Consider the following 16,682-nt stretch of genomic DNA (forward strand, 5'->3'; position numbering starts at 1 on the left):
GCCTGGTACACCACCTCTCTTCAAGAGGCCAGGTGTATTTGCAGACGCCTGGAGAAGAACTGGAGAAACACCAAAACAGACGAAAACTACTCCACCTACGAAGAAGCCACGAGGGACTACCACAACCAAATCAGAACCACCAAGAGGAACTTCATCCACAACAAAATTCTCACCAACTCCAGGGAACTCTTCAGTGTCATTCAGAGATTCACCAACCCACGCAGCGAAACCGCAGACGTCACCCAGTCCCAAGACCTCTGTGACAAGCTTGGAGCCTACTTCCACCTCAAGATCAAAAGCCTCTATGACAACTTCTACGACCATCTTCCTAACACCACAGCAGGCCCCTGACCCCCGAAGGGCACCAGCCAACCCACCATTTCCAACTGGACACCGATCAGAAGACACTGCCTCGACTGTGAAAGGCATCCACTCGGGGCCCCCACCAACCCCTGCCCTCCTCACATCTGCCACAGAGTGGCCATCACACCCAAACTGCAACGCACCATCAATACCACCTTTGAAACAGTCACCTTCCCGGACGACTGGAAGCGCACAGAAGTCAGGCCCCTGCTCAAGAAGCCCACAGCGGACCTCACTGACCTCAAGAACTACCGGTCCCTCTCGCTCCACCCCTTCGCAGCCAAAGTAGCACAGGAAACTGTCAACAGGGAACTGACACGTTTCATCAAAGAGAACGCCATCCTCGACCCGTCCCAATCCTGATTACAAAACAACCACAGCACCGAGACCACCCTACTCACTGCCACAGACGACATTCTCACCCTCCTGGACCAAGGCCACTCAGCAGCCCTCATCCTTCTCGACCTATCAGCGGCCTTCGAGATAGTCTCTCACCACACACTAGCGGCCAGACTGCACAACGCTGGAATACAAGGAACAGCCCTTCCTCATCGGAAAAAGACAGAGAATCAGACTACCACCCTTACTCTCCCCCCCCCCCAGAAATCACCTGCGGAGTCCTACAGGGGTCATCATTGAGCCCGGCCCTCTTCAATATCTACATGGCCCCCCTCACAGCCATCGTACGACAACACAGCCTTAACATCGTATCCTACGCCAACGACACCCAGCTCATCCTCTCCCTCACCGGAGACCCCACCACCGCCAAACTCAACTTCCAGAAAGGAATGCAAGATGTCGCAGCCTGGATGACAAACAGTTGCCTTAAACTCAGCGCCGAAAAAACCCAGAAGTCCTCATCCTTGGAACCACACCTTCAGCATGGGACAACACCTGGTTGCCGACCGCCCTCAGAAGCCTACCTACCCCCTCAGACCACGCCAAGAACCTCAGCATCATACTCGACTCATCACTCACCATGAACCAACAAGTAAACGCCATTGCATCCAGCTGCTTCAACACCCTCCGCATACTTCGCAAGACCTTCAAATGGATCCCCCGGAGTCAAGGAAGACAGTCACCCAAGCGCTCATCACCAGCAGACTGGACTACGGAAATGAACTATACGCCGGAATCAACAAGTCCCTACTCTGCGAACTCCAGACTATACAGAACACCAACGCCAGACTCTTCCTCTGCATCCCTGTCAGGAACACATCAGCCAACACCTACGAAAACTCCACTAGCTCCCCGTGGATAGAAGCGTCACCTTCAAAATCCTCAATCACGCCTACAAATGCCTACACAACAACGAACCCAAATGCCTCAACGAGAAACTCAACTTCCACGCACACAAAAGAAACCTCCGATCTTCCAACCTCGCACTAGCTGAAACCCCTCGCATCCACAGAGTCAGAGCTGATGGAAGATCCTTCTTTCACAATGCTGCTAAGACCTGGAATGAGCTACCAGCAAATATCAGACGAGCCCACTCCCTGAACACCTTCAGGAAGACTATCAAAACCTAGCTCTTCAGCTAAACAGACCTGCGGACCCCCCTCGGCGCCTTGAGACTCTCACAGGTGAGTAGCGCTCTTACAATTCCCCTGTCTGATTGATGAGGCAGGCTTAATATGACGGGAGGGTCTTCCACATACAAATTGATCCCTAGGTGTTATAGGAGGGGGGATTAAAAAGCAGCAAGCACAGGATTGACCCCTCAGGGACACCACAGTTCAGTTGCTTAGGTTTAGAATAAAAAGGTAGTGACATAGTGCGATCTGTTGCAGATCAGACAGAAATAATGTAATCTGTTTGATGACTTAGTAGGCCAGCCCCAAACCCACTTCATCTAGGGTTTTTTCAGGATCAAATAATTAATGGTGTTGAAGGCTGTTGACATGTCTTTTGTACCAGTGCCCCAAATACCCAACTGTCGACCAGACGTCAAAGATCATCCAAAACCAACAGACTCACCAGCTCTGTAGTGTTCTGCAAGAAGCTGGCTCTGTATATACTATACCAAAATGAGGTATAGTGTGCACAGAGTCCAGTGTAACCCCAAAGGTAGGCAGAAGTAAAAGTAGATAGCACATTACTCTCTATTTGTGGTAGTGTGGGCGAGCAGTAAGGCTTTATCAGAGGGTAGTGTTAGGCATTTGTTGTACACACTCAATCAGCAAATGATGTCACACACTCAGACAAATTTTGTTTGTATACAAATATTAATACGTTCTTTTTTTATAGAACCAAGCCAAGCCTGGTATAGATTTAAATGCAATTGGTTGAAATAGAGGTAAGTTAAAATGGCGAAATTACTTTTCAGATTACTTTACGGATTACTTTTTAAGTTACTTTTTCTACTCAGAGCGATATGCCTGGATATCACACTGAGACATTTCCTAGAGAAAAGGTAAGTGAAATCAATTTTGTACAGTTGTAGTTTTTCAGGTTTTCATACAAATCAACTCCACACTTTAAGGCAAAACAGTCAATGTATTCCTATGGAGAGAAATTAGGTTATCGGTTAACAGGTAAGTACTCAGTCTTTGGAGTCTAGTTTCTGGGGTTAGAAAAAGGATTCCCCCTGGGTCGAGGATTCACTCTCAAAGCACCCTCAGCCACACTAGGGGGGCCGGGTGCAGAGTGCTGAAGCCTTATGTTATTCAAAGGGGGATAGGGGGCCTCCAGTTGGTGGCTGCCCAGGAGCACCTTTGTCCTTGTGTTAGGCTCAGGACAAAGGGAGATCTGAGTTAGCACCCAAAGTACACCCGCAGCGGGACAGGGTCGGCTGGGTGCAGAGTGCTGTTTTGGCATCGGGTGCCGTGTTGTTTTCAATGGGGATTCTCCAGTGACATCAAAGACTGCAGGCTCAGGAACCACCAGTTGGAGAGGTATGTTGGGATGCCTGGGGATGCTGGGATGCCGTCGGTTGGGCCACCCAAGGCCGTGGGACTTCGGGTGCAGGGATGTTTTTAGGCGTCAGGTACTCTTACCAGCTACAGTCACAGGGATCCTCCAGAAAGAGGCTGCAGGCTTTGCTGGGAAATTCGAGGCAGGTCAGAGATCACCAGATCTTAGGCCTGGATCGCCTGGGAGACCTCCTCGTGGTGTTGGGCCACTCGAACTCGGGCTGTGGGCGTCGGGTGCAGACTCACGGATTTGGCTGGAGCCAAAGTCTGTGGGTGAGCAAATCCGGTGCTCATGGGAAACAAGAGTCTTTTCTGTGGAAGACAGGGTAGGTCCACAGGGTTCTTGAGGGTGCTAGCTGCAGGATACACCGGGATTTCGCTTCTGCAGCTTCCAGGTGGGGGTGCAGTTGTTTCACAGGGTGGGGGCAAACCTTGCCCTAAAGAACAGTTAATCAAAGCCTAGCCGTTGAAGTCTGGAGAAACTGAAACGTATGATTAGCTGGGCATAAGCCAGTCAGATGCAGCTGAATGCTGCATCGAGATTGGTCCAATTCTACCTTTGAAAAAAATTAAAGTAATCACAGTTTGAATGAGATGTGTTGTCATAGATAGGTTATCAGGTTTAAGACTTCTTTCTCTCTGGATGCTGGTACGTTTTAGTAAAATCTTGTTGAAGAATTGAGTAATGTTATTATGCAGATGTTAGGAGTATTATAAGGCAGCTGAAGGAGACTGCAGTTCTGATACATTATGGAAAAATTCTTTGGACAGAGTCAAAGCTTGGGAGATACAATCAGAGAAAGAGCTTTTCTTGGTTTCCCCATTTTAAATTTACGGATACCAGCTATATGAATACATTCTATTATTTATTTATATCATAGTCCCTTCACCTTGGCCTTTATACTCAATGCACTTCCAATTTTATAGATTTTAATCTGCCAGCGAATACTTTTTAGTTCTGTTTAGTAATATCCCAAGAAGTACTGTTTAAATGTTTGCTGTTTTGCTCTGCTGAGAAAACAAAATGAACCATGTACAGCTCTCAGTTGCCGTTTGGCTAGGGTTGAGCTATATAAACGGCACAAAAAACAGCAATAATGCACTAGTCTGGAAAATATCTGTTAAAACATTTGAATAAAGATATATATTTTGGAGAGACCTAGGCCAATCCTTTAACTAATATAATGTACTCCCACTAAATAGAACTTTCAAATGTTTGCCCTTACTTTTAACCTACGCACCATCTCAGATCATAACTGCTTTCACAAAAAATTTAAATCATGGCTATTTGACAACTAAAAAAGCATTCCATCAGAGCTGTCCGCAAGTGCCATGAGACTTACGAGTGAAACGTTAACTGTAAAAAATGTGCCTGATTTGATTTGATTTGACTGATATTCACATCAGAAAAGTTGCTTCAGCGAGGCCAGAGGACTATCAGTGAATTGATGGCACTTCCTGGGATGTCGTTGCCAATGATGTCACTTTGTAAGCAAATTAGAGGGGCCTTGCATGTTCCATTTCTGCCCAAGACCCCAAAAATCCAAGAAGTGCCCCTAGATACTGTGGAACGTGTTCTGAACTACGACCTGCAACAAAGTCCTTCTGGTGCCTGCATTGTGTGAGCTAAAAGTGGCATGGCTGATGGCAGTGAAGAGTTGGAGCTATGGCCGGAACTTACCCAAGGCCTAGTGAGTTGCGGAGGGCGAGGACAGCATACCCACTCCCAGGCCTCGAGGCCCTGAACCATTTTCAAGGCCTTGCAGCCCGGGAGCTCGCTACAGGGCAGATATGGCCCAGTAAACCTCCAGTCAGGACCTCGAGGCCCGGGTAACACAAACGCAGCAGCATCTAAAGGCAGACGCCCAAAGCAACCCACACTGTCTGAAGCCTTCTTCTGTGCCTCAGAGAAACAATGGACATTACAACACAACCCGAGTAGGTGAACATTTGGGGACGGGGGCAGTGCAGCTTAAAGGCCCTTAACACACTTTAGAAGAGCCTGGCCTCCAAATAAAGCATCAGAAATATCTTGTTAAAAGCTGCCCTCCTTCCTATGGGATAAGCGTGTGGGGCAGACAGTCACTTAAGTTCAGCAGGTACACAAGAACAAATGCAGAGGTGGCTGCACCTTTTGCAGTAGGATATGGTTCCACTGCCTGCTGAACAGGGAAGGGGAGAGACCCATTGATGGAATATATACAGGAGGAAAAGTCATGCCAGTCAAGGTGGTGGAAATACATTCTGCAGGGACAGCGGACATTTGAAATCACTGTAGATAAATGGAGTAGCAAGAGGTATATCTTGGTGTTGGCCTGCGAAAAGGTGAGTCACAAAATTAGGGTGTGTGCATTCCATTATCAAGTACTGTAGAGAAGGTATATAACAGTAAAGAAAGGTGACTCTGAACCCCTGCCCCCTACTCAACCCCCCTTGGGGGCACCATGTCAACCTTGCTCATAATTGAAAGAAAAAGGTGATTAGCACTATAGAAAGATCAACACGGGGCACTGACCAGGGCATATATTGATCCGAAACAATCCATTGATACTTCAATTACTGCAAGTGTCTACAGTAAGGAACACGGTCGTGGGTGGTTTCCACCCAGCACCCTTGGGACTCTGGGGTAAGCACGATCTGAAAAGTCTGCAAGTCATCGGACTGTTGTCCTCCCAATAAATAATTGACCTTAACTGTACGTGGAGGCTCTCTGCAACCAACGTCAGGGGGAAACCACCCATGGCAATGCAACAGATCATGATGGAAAACTAAGAGGACAGGCCAAACCTTCTGGCATCAGCAGCAGGCCAGGCCAGCCTCGCAGTTACTGCTACAGAAGTCATCTTACAGGTCATAAAGAAACACAAATCTCACTACACGGCGCAATAAACAACATCTGCCTGGATATGTCCCCTATCTGACAAGACTTTAGTGACAGATGACAGGGTGATTGAGACAAAAGTACAAATCTAAACAGCCGGAAATTCCCTCCAGAACTTTTATGGTGGCGGATGCCACCAGAAAACGACCTCAAGTCAGGGCCAAAGATGCAAGCGGAAGGGAGTGTTGGAAAAACAAGAGCCTCAGAAGAATATGTTGAGTCGATTTATACAGCACATTCATCACCCGCGAGAATATTCAGGTTCTTGAGCAGGTGGATAGGCGAGTGGTCCTTGCAGAGTTATTCGAAGAGCCAGGTCTTCAGCTTCTTGCAGAACACAAGCAGTGAAGAGAGGCCTCTAATGAATTTTGGGAGGTCGTTCCATGTTTTGGGTACAACGGAGGAGAACAAGTGACCTCCTTCTTTGCTTTTGTGAATGCAGGGTGTGTGCGAGTGATAGTAAGTCTGAGCGTAGGGGTCTGGCAGGTGGTGAATATGGATGCAACAGTTTAGGTATGCTAGTCCGGTGTTGTGCAAGGCTTTGTATGAGTGCGCACGAGGCGTTTGAATTGGCTGCATTTGTGGATTGGGAACGAGTGTAGTTCTGAGAGTTGGGGTGAAATGAGGGTCCGGCATGGGAGGTAGAGTATTGTTCTTCCGGCGGCTTTCTGGATGGTCTGAAGTCTGAGCAGGAGCTGCTTGGAGATTCTGGTGTAGAGTGCATTGCCATAGTTGAGTCTCCTTGCAATGAGTGCTTTCGTGAATGTCTGTCTGGTGTCCTGTGGCAGCCACTTGAAAATCTTTTGTAGGATATATAGGATGTGGGAGCAGGCAGCGCTCACTGTGTTGACTAGTGCCATTATGTTGAGCTTGTGGTCCACAATGATTCCCAGATTTCTGACATGGTCAGCGGGCATTGGAACTAGCTCTGTCAGCCACTAGGTGGCCTCCCAAAAAGAGATCTTGTTTCCGAAGGAAGTCCAGATCTTCAGTCTTGTCAGAGTTGAGATTCAAGAAGTTGGTTCTCACCCAATCGGCTACCATGGTCATGCAGTTGGTGAAGTTGGTTCTGGTGGTGGTTACCTTGTCCGTCACGGCGATGATGAGTTAAGTATCATCGGCGTAGGGGAGGATTGTGATGCCTTGGGATCAGATGATGTTGGCGAGCAGGGTCATGTAGACGTTGAACAGAATTGGCCTGAGGGACGAACTTAGGGGGGGACTCTGCAAATCAGGTTCTTGGTCTCTAATGTGAAGGGTGTCAGTCTGACTATTTGGGTTCTTCCCATAAGGAAGTGGAGAGGTGTGGCTCACTGGTTAGAGGCGGCAGACCTGTAAGCAGAGAACCGCCCTGGACCAGGGTTCAATCCCCGACGCGGCAGGGTCGTGGACCAGGGGTCAACGGACTGGATAATTCTCGCCTCAGTGCCTACTCTAACCTGGGAACACACTCGGTAACTCTGGGCATTAAGCTTGCCTCATCTCTACAACGGCCCCCCCAGACGCCAGGGAGCCTGGTTTCACCCTGGAGTTACCCAGTAAGGGACGATCTCACAGGGAAAACCAGGACGGGTTCCCCAGCGGTCTACAGCGCTAGGACACTCGGTTAGAGTAACAGTGCGCTTTACAAATATCCCCACATTTACATTTACAAGTGGCAGATCCAGTTGAGTGTGGGTCCTTGGATGCCAGTCTCATGGGGTCTTCTGATGAGATTGGTGTGGAGACGGTGTTGAATGCTGCAGAGAGGTCAAGCAAGATGAGGGCCACTTTTTCTCCTCTATGCAAGATGTTTCAGGTGTCTTCAGTAGCTGTGATGAGTGCAATTTCGGTGCTCTGTTTTTCTGAAACCTGATTGAGTGTTGTCAAGTAGGTGGTGTAGTTCAAGGTGGCTTATGAGTTGCTGGTTGATGGCCTTCTCTATCACTTTGGCTGGGTAGGGAAGCAGGGAGATTAGTCGGAAGTTGCTCATTTGGTTCGGGTCCGCGGACAGCTTCTCGAGGGGGCATTGACCTCTGTGCGTTTCCAGTCTTCCAGAAATGTGGCACTGTGATTGATGGGTTGATGATGTGGGTAAAGACTTTGTGGATTGGAAACGCTCCAAGGTTGGAGATGTGGTGGGGACAAGGACCTGTTGGGCCCCTGAATGGATGGTCTGCATGATCATTGCGGTCTCTTCTTTGGTGAGAGTTTTCCATTTGGTTAGGTGGTTGTCATGGTTGGTGATGGGCTTTACTTAAGGCCACAGGATGTGGGCACTAAGGAGGCAGGATTGAATTTATTACATCACAGCTTAACATTCATACTACACTGAAAAAGCAAACCTTGTGTACTGTGCCCAGTTAAACTGAATTATTGTATTTCATATACTATGGCCTGTGTACTAATGTTCCCAAACTGTGCGCCGTGGCTCCCTGGGGAGCAGTCAAACCTATCCAGGGGAGCCGCGCACCAAGCACTTTGATTCATTTAATGTTGAAGCGTCTGTTGGCTTCAGCTAAACTAATTTGACTTAAACACATGAGCTTGATGATTTGTAAGTGACATGCCTAAAGCTGTAAACATAGTGCCTAATTGATGGCATGTTGATGGAGATGACGTCCATATTTCATTGGATGACCACGTTCCAACACTCCCAAAGTAAGTGGAAGGTGCCCGATTTATTTTGTTATACTTGTTAATAGTTTAGTTTTTTCCCCAAATGCATTTTACACTGATGCAAATTATCAGGAAAGTACAGATTGCCTGGTCTATTAAACACACTAAGTATTATTAAGTATTGACATTTGTACTTGAATCATAGGTACTTCCAGTACACAATCCTTTCAGTACACACACATTTCCAGACAGACCTGCTCTCCTTGATCTCACGGAAGTAATGCACCATATACAGCATAATGCCAACATTTGGAAGCAAGAAAGAGAGACATTTAAAAAAAAAATCTAAAGAATGTATTTTACTTGCATTGACTTGGAGGCAATTTTAGGGAGAATACATCAAAAATAAAGCTGCATGTGGTTTAAAAAATCATGAGTCACCCTGCTAAGACAGATGTATTGGCACGTATGACAAGGTTAAAAATGGAAGTGCATGCAAGAAAAATGCAATTACTCCCGAGGCTGGGCTTACATTCACCCTCCCAAAATAGTAACAGTGGGGAGTCATGGGCAATGGCAAATGGGTCAAGGGAGACGCAGGTCTAAAAAGTTTGGGAACCACTGCATTAAACAATAAAAACTGTTTATGTTAGAAACAGCAAACCTATGAGACCTTGACAAACAAAAAATGCTTATAATGCAGTGATCACAATAGGATTGCATGTGTGTTTGCACTAAATGAGGGTACTGCCCTTTCCTATCTGATGGGTATACAGCAAGAACTCAGTTTGGGTTGCCTTTTCTATCTAGAATGTTAATAGATGGCCCTCAGGAGTCCGGTGCTCTCCAAAATTGACATTTAAAACAAGGTCAAAATGGCAGGGCCCTTGTGGGGTGGCAGGGTTAAACATTGCAGATACAAAGAGCCAAATTGGCCTGAGCCATGTTTGCTTCTATTTACAGCTGAGGGATTTACACCCAAGTGTCTGTAACAGACAATCAATGGAAGGATTCAAAATAACAGCAAATCAAAATGGAGAGAGAGGACTAGATAAGCTAGTCCGGATCCCCTGGTTTATATGTAGTATCAAGAAAGGACTAGCTTAGTTGTGTTTTGGGAGACTCAGTGTGTACGTACGTGCGTCCTCCTTGGACCTATCGTCCTGCAGCAGGACGATAGGTCCAAGGAGCACGCAGATCGGCAATTCCGGTCTTCTCCCCCTGCCAGGTGACCCAGGAAGCTTTAACAGCAAAGAGCAAGTTAAAGCAGAGGGAATCCCCCCTCTATACACGTATAGCACCTTAGCGAGTGCAACACTTTTATAAACAACACCTATCACTTAATATAATTTATTTTTTCACCCACACATACTCATTGGTCCTGAGGAAAGCCAGATGTAAATAAAAGGCCTGGCTGAAACATGTAGACCACATAGGACGTGGGAGCCCATAACTCACTCCACTGCGTCCGTTTGCCTTTTTATCTGCTAGCAGGGGCCCAGACATTAAAGTTATCCATATACCCTCGGGAACTGGGACCCACTGCATAGCTTTTAAATCACTTTCACACCCCCAACACAGCACACTTAGCAAGTATACCAGCTCCTCAGTAATCTGGAGTCAAAGCACACCCGGGACACATTCGGTGTCACTGTGGTGGGCCCGATGATATTTGATATTTGATATTTGTGGGTATTTGTAAAGCGCAAACTTTCGCTCCGGAAGGAGCATCTTGGCGCTGAGCATGCGTGTGGGAGATAGGTGGTGAAAGATCTAAATAGCTGCCAATACATAGGTATCTGATTGCTGATATACCCATGTCTTCAGTTGTTTCCTGAAGAGACTCTCAGTCTCGATTAGTCTGAGATTTACGGGCAAGTTGTTCCAAGCCCTTGCTGCCAGGACTTTGAAGGTTTTTCCACCCCTGGTTTTGTACTTGAACCTCGGGATCTTCGTGAGGTTGGCCCCTGAGGATCTCAGACATCGTACGGGGTTGTAATGAGTGAAGCGATTGACAAGGTAATGAGGACCTGTATTTTTCAGGGATTTGAACACTGTAAGTAAAAGTTTAAAAAGAATTCTCTTATGAAGTGGCAACCAGTGGAGGGAGTTCAATCCTGCTGAGGCCGAAGATTTTCTGGGGAGTTTCAACACTAATCTTGCAGCCGCGTGCTGTATACTTTGCAACTTCTTAAGGGTGGACTTTTTCACTCCTGCCATTAATCCATTGCAGTAATCGAGTCGGGAGAGTATTAGTGCTACCACGACCGATTTCCTAGCGGTGATGGGGAGGAAGTCAAAGAATTTCTTTAGAGATTTAATTAGTCCAAAGCAGCAACCAGCCGTAATCCTGACGTGATCGTCAAAGGAAAGGGATGCATCAAATTGCACGCCCAGGTTGCGCGCAGAAGACACCGCACTAGGCGGGGCCTCTGAGTCTTTGGGCCACCAATCTTTCGGGCAGAAGGATACATTTTTACCCAATGGTATGATTTCGGTTTTCCCACTGTTGCATCTCAAGTGGTTTTTATTCAGCCACTGGAATACCTCGGTGAGACAATTCCGAAATCGCAGCTCTGTATCCATGCAGTTTGTCAATGGAGACGACAAGTTGGGTGTCGTCAGCATATGACGTGACAAGGTTCCCATGGGACTCTATCACAGCGAGGAGGGGTGCCATATAGATGTTAAAAAGAAGTGGGCTTAATATGGACCCCTGCGGTACACCCGATGTAATGGGTTTTTCGCTGGATAGGTAGGGACCCAAGGACACAGATTGGGACCTATTGGACAAGAACGATTTTACCCATGCCAAAGCTGTGTCTGTCACGCCAATCTCTCGCATTCTATCAATCAGGATGACATGAGAGATAGTGTCGAACGCTGCTGTTAGGTCAAGCAGGATGAGGACGGCTTGCCTTCCCTCATCCTGCAGGAACTTGATGAAATCAGAGAGTTCTATCAGAGCCGTTTCGGTGGAATGACCGGGGCGAAACCCAGATTGCTGGGGATGCAGGATGTTATGATTCTCCACAAATGTTTTTAGCTCCCAATGTACTATCTGTTCAGTGATTTTTCCTAGAACAGGCAAGAGTGAGATGGGGCGCATGTTGGTAAGATCTGTTGGAGATTTATTCTGCTTCTTCATCAGGGGTTTCACGATAGCCTTTTTCCATTCATTAGGCACTACTCCTGAATCAAGGGATGCGTTAATGATCACGTTGATGTTAGGGTTTACTACCTCGATTAGATGGTGCAGAATGCGAGGAGGACAGGAGTCGGTTGGTGCTCCTGATTTGCAGGCCAAAATTGCCTTGTGGGTCTGCTGGAGGGAGACAGGTCGGAAGCTGCAAAGGGAAGGATGGTTGTCAGCTACCTGATGAGGAATAATCAAGGGAGGCGGAAAGTCCTTTTGAATATTGGCGATTTTTTCCACAAAGAAATCTGCAATTTGGTTACACAGAGTTTCAGAGGGAGGAATTTCGGGCAGAAGAGCTTTAGGGTGGGTGAAGGATTTAACTATGGAGAAGACGGTTTTTTGCTTCTGGTGGGCTTCATTGATGGCCTTTGTATAGTACTCCTTTTTAGCCGCCTTTATACTAGAAAGGTATGATTTCCTCTGCTGAACATAGAGGGCTCTTGAAGCCTCGTCATATGCTTTCCTCCACTTCCTTTCTTTTATTCTACATAGTAGATGACTCTCAGTTAGGGCCTGGGTGTACCATGGTGCATTTAGTTTCCTTTTAGGACATTTCACGCGGTCCCCTTTTGGATCAGATTTTTCCGAGATAATTTGATCCATCCAGACGTGAAAGTTGCGAGAAGCGACAGATACATCTCCTATCAATTTAGGGGCCTGTGCCAGTGGTTGGGAGTCCAGCTTAATACGGTCGGTCACCTTTCTCCAATTTATCGTGAAGGAAGGTTGAGGACGATTAGTTATGAGTGAGGCATGAGCTTGTTTCTCGATGTCAAAGGGAATGAAACTATGGTCAGTCCAAATTTGTGGGATGGGGGGGGACGTAATCATAGTGGTTAAGTTGGAGCAAATACCGTCAAGAGTATGGCCAGCTAGATGGGTGGGTGCGGTAACTAGTTGAGTCAGTCCAAAGATATTTAGAGTGTGTTGGAAACAGGTGGCGTGAGGGTCAACGCACGATACCAGTTGCATGTTCAGGTCTCCTAATAGGGTGAAGTTGGGGTAATGTAACATAAGTGACCCAAGAGCTTCATCTAGGGAGTCTAGAAACGGGGTGGCGTTGCCTGGAGGGCGATAGATTAGTCCTTCCGAGAAAGAGGTGGAGGCGTTAATTTTAATCGAGAAGCCGATGCTCTCACTTTCTTTAAGGTGGCCTAGGGGACATCCATTTACAGTGTAAACATGAAAAGGGGCCCCAGAGAAGGTCAATAGGGGGACATCCCTTTTACGGTTCACCACCTTTAGATCGTAGTGCCAGTAATTCCTTACTGTCGTACCTGATGGTAAGTGGATGTTGGCCGGAGTGCCCTGCACCCGACGCGATCCTGGCGCGGACGGGCGCAGACGGGCTTGGCTTAGGCGCGGCTTCAGTGCGCGTTCGGCGCGCGTCCGGCGCGCCAGCCCGCTGCGCCGTCTGGCCGGCCTACACATTATATAGGGAGAAAGGAGGGTGGGAGGACGGCGCGACTAGAGCGCTCTCCCCGCCTCACCAAAGATGGCGCCCACCGCCGCCGAGTGGCGGCTGGAAAGCGGCTGGGAAAAGTGAAGGGAAGTCAAAAAATGGTCAGAGTGTCAGTGTACCTGCATTAAAATTCCCGTTAACACTAAAATAAGCCCCAAATAATAAAATCACAGCAAATGTAAAATCGCTCTAAAGTGCAATGAGTATTCGTTACAAGTATCAAGAATGTCACCACGTTATAGCAACACGCAGCTCGCAGCCCCAGTTACCCTCACTAGGGAGAGCTCCGGTTGGTGGGTGAGGGCTTCACAATCAAACCAATTGGTTTGCCGACATACGTACACACTGAGTCTCCCAAAACACAACTAAGCTAGTCCTTTCTTGATACTACACAGGATTCAAAATAAAGCATCAGTCACATGCCACCCTTCTAGAGACCAGAAAGTAGTTAGCCAGTGGTATTCTGAATGTCCTGCAGTCTGGCAATATACTTACAAGGTCCATGTAAATATATTCCCCAAGAATCAATCCTTATCCAATTTATATAAATCATGAACATGGGGCCCTTGGAAATGTTCCTCACCAATTGTGACATCTGCTGTAACTAACAGCACAACTTTACCTTAATGTGTCTTCAGAAACTGAAACAACTAAAAGACTACCAACATTACCTTGAATCTTGGATATCATCCACCTATCTAAAACTCAATCCCCACAAACCAAATTAAGTTTCAGCAGTGGTGGATTACAACAGCATATTGTAAGCTACCCGAACGAAAGGCAACTAGATGGTTCTACCCCCCCCCCCCCACTCTCTACAAAACTGCAGAATCTCTTTGCTTTCATGCAAAACACATGCGAATGACAATTCAACCACATCACCCACACATTAAGGAAACATCAATAAATCCCACTCCCGGCAAGCCTCAAACTCAAATCTTTGAACATTATTCACAAATGCACACTAAGTTCAATAATCAGACTACATAATCAACAAACACATTTTACTGGCTTTTCCATACAACCTGAGCACCTACTGATTGATCCAGAAAGATCCCAAACCTTTTGCGCCCTTCTTCACAACACTGTGCAACAACCCTCTTCTCACATAAGACTGGACAGGATCCTCAAACAATCTGCCACACCCTTGTGCCTCTGCCTTCAAATCCATGCGCATCTCTGGTCATCTACTAGTTTGGCCAACCATCTAATTTTTTGGCGAGGTTTGTCCTGCATTTTTGTGTTCAGTGTCCCATTGCCTGCACTCAGCTGGTGGTGGACATCAAAAACCCAGCTTAACTGCACATAGCTAAGTTATAACCGTACACCTGATGCAACCTAGTAGGGTGTCCACGTCTCACTAATTTATTTGTCTGGTAGTTGTGAAGGCAGTGCCTATGTCTAACTAGAAGCTAGTAGCTGCAGCACAGAAGGGACCCTGAACAATGCATCTTCGGGGATAGGATTGCTTTTCGAGCTGGTAATAGCGAATGCAGACACTCTTTAATGTGTGAATGAAAATCATGGTAAAGGTCTGTGCTGGAAATATGCATTCAATATTTATTATAATTATTTTATTCAATCAAAAATATGATCATTCACATCATAAAAACAGTGCACCAGAATAAAAACAATATTACATTAAAAGAATGTTCATAGAAATATCCATTAAAAACGAAGTTATAAGACCTGTGAAAACACAATAGGCATAATCATCCACTGAGACCGAGGACTGGTTAACACATTTTGACCTCCTCCACCAGGCAAATAGCAGGAATATCAAAATAGCAAACACTAACCAACGTGTAGTATCAGATTTAAAAATGTGTGTTACTTCCGAATGACACCTAATAGAAAGCATACGACAAGCAGGAGCTATCCAGGTTCTTCTAATATCAGCATATGATGGACAGAAAAAGAGAAAATGCTCAAGTTTCTCGGGAACAACATGGCATGAGGGGCAGTGTAAGTTAACCAACACATTTCCCCAGCTACTTCTCCTTGTGTTTAGAGGAATACTTCCACATCTAAGTTGGGTATACAGTGCTCGTGCCTGTGGTGGCTCGATGTCGTCCAGGAAAGACTCGAAGCCAAAGCTATCTTTAAGATTTATAAACCTCACAGTTAAAGTGCCATGTGCAAAGCGATCAATTCTTTCCGAGACCTTCAGTCCCCAAAACGTTTTTTTAACAAGGGGGACCATAGATTTAGAAAATGGTCCCATGTTCCTCCCAGAGCTGTCCCAACCCTATCTTTAAAAACCAGGCCTTCATCTTGTTGAACCACTTGATTCGACCCGATTGCCTGTGCAAGGCTATCAGCTCGACCATGGCTTCCTTCAGTGGGACCTGGATGTTACTAGTCCAAACCCTTATCCAGAACAAAAGAGCCCGGAGAATGGCAAAGTGTTCAATTGGTTTTAGGCCAAGGTCTAGTCTTAGTGGCAGAAGTGGTGTATTCACAGGCAGGTTCATAATGGATCTAATAAATTTGTTTTCAGTGATTGTTAGGTCCGTAAGATTTTCCAACCCCCATAACTCGCCCCATATAGAGCCACTCCTAGACCTTTTGCCCTACGCAATTCTAGGATGAGTGAAATGGGCCGGTATGAGGAGGCCCTAGCCCTTCAAACTAAGGCACAATCTACATGCTGGAGGGTCAAAGTGCTCTTTACCAGCTGCGCATTCCATGCCAACCTATTGCTAATGCGAACTCCCAGGTAGTCAAAGGACTTTACTAGCTCCAAGACTTGCGTACCCAACGCAAATTTGCCTTTATTCGATTTGTAGGGATTAAAGGACATATATTTAGTTTTGGAGTAATTTCTAAGCCCTTACAGACTTTAGCGAATTTGTTTAAAAGGTTTTGGATTCGTCGAGGTGTTCTAACAGTAAGCAGTGTGTTTTCTGCAAATAGCAGATATGGCATTGATTTACCTGCCAATTTCGGGGGGGGGGGGGGGTTGTAGCCGCCACAATTATAGCGTTCACCAGTAAGACCATTGATATAGAGGGTAAATAATGTTGAGGCAAGAACACAACCTTAGCTGCCACCCCAGGGCCCTAAAAGATAGTCTACCTTACTCACAATTTCTTCGGCTGCGGAGGAATAATTTCCATAAAGAGGATTATTTCCATGAAGCTGGTCTCCTAGCCACCAAATTGAGACAAAGAGGTTATCCGCGCCGCCTCATAAAAAACTCCATGAAGCGAGCATGGTATTGCCCACGTGAGACTCTTTTGACAACTAGACCCAAACCTACCACCA

General features: G+C 46.5%; 1 protein-coding gene across 1 annotated transcript in view; it reads right to left on the reverse strand.

Annotated features, from left to right (window-relative positions):
- Positions 1–16,682, reverse strand: part of VTI1B (vesicle transport through interaction with t-SNAREs 1B) — a 181,845-nt gene that overhangs the window by 153,473 nt on the left and 11,690 nt on the right. The window lies entirely within an intron of this gene.

Source organism: Lissotriton vulgaris, chromosome 9, assembly GCF_964263255.1.
Source record: "Lissotriton vulgaris chromosome 9, aLisVul1.2, whole genome shotgun sequence".
In the NCBI taxonomy this organism is placed as follows: Eukaryota; Metazoa; Chordata; class Amphibia; order Caudata; family Salamandridae; genus Lissotriton; species Lissotriton vulgaris.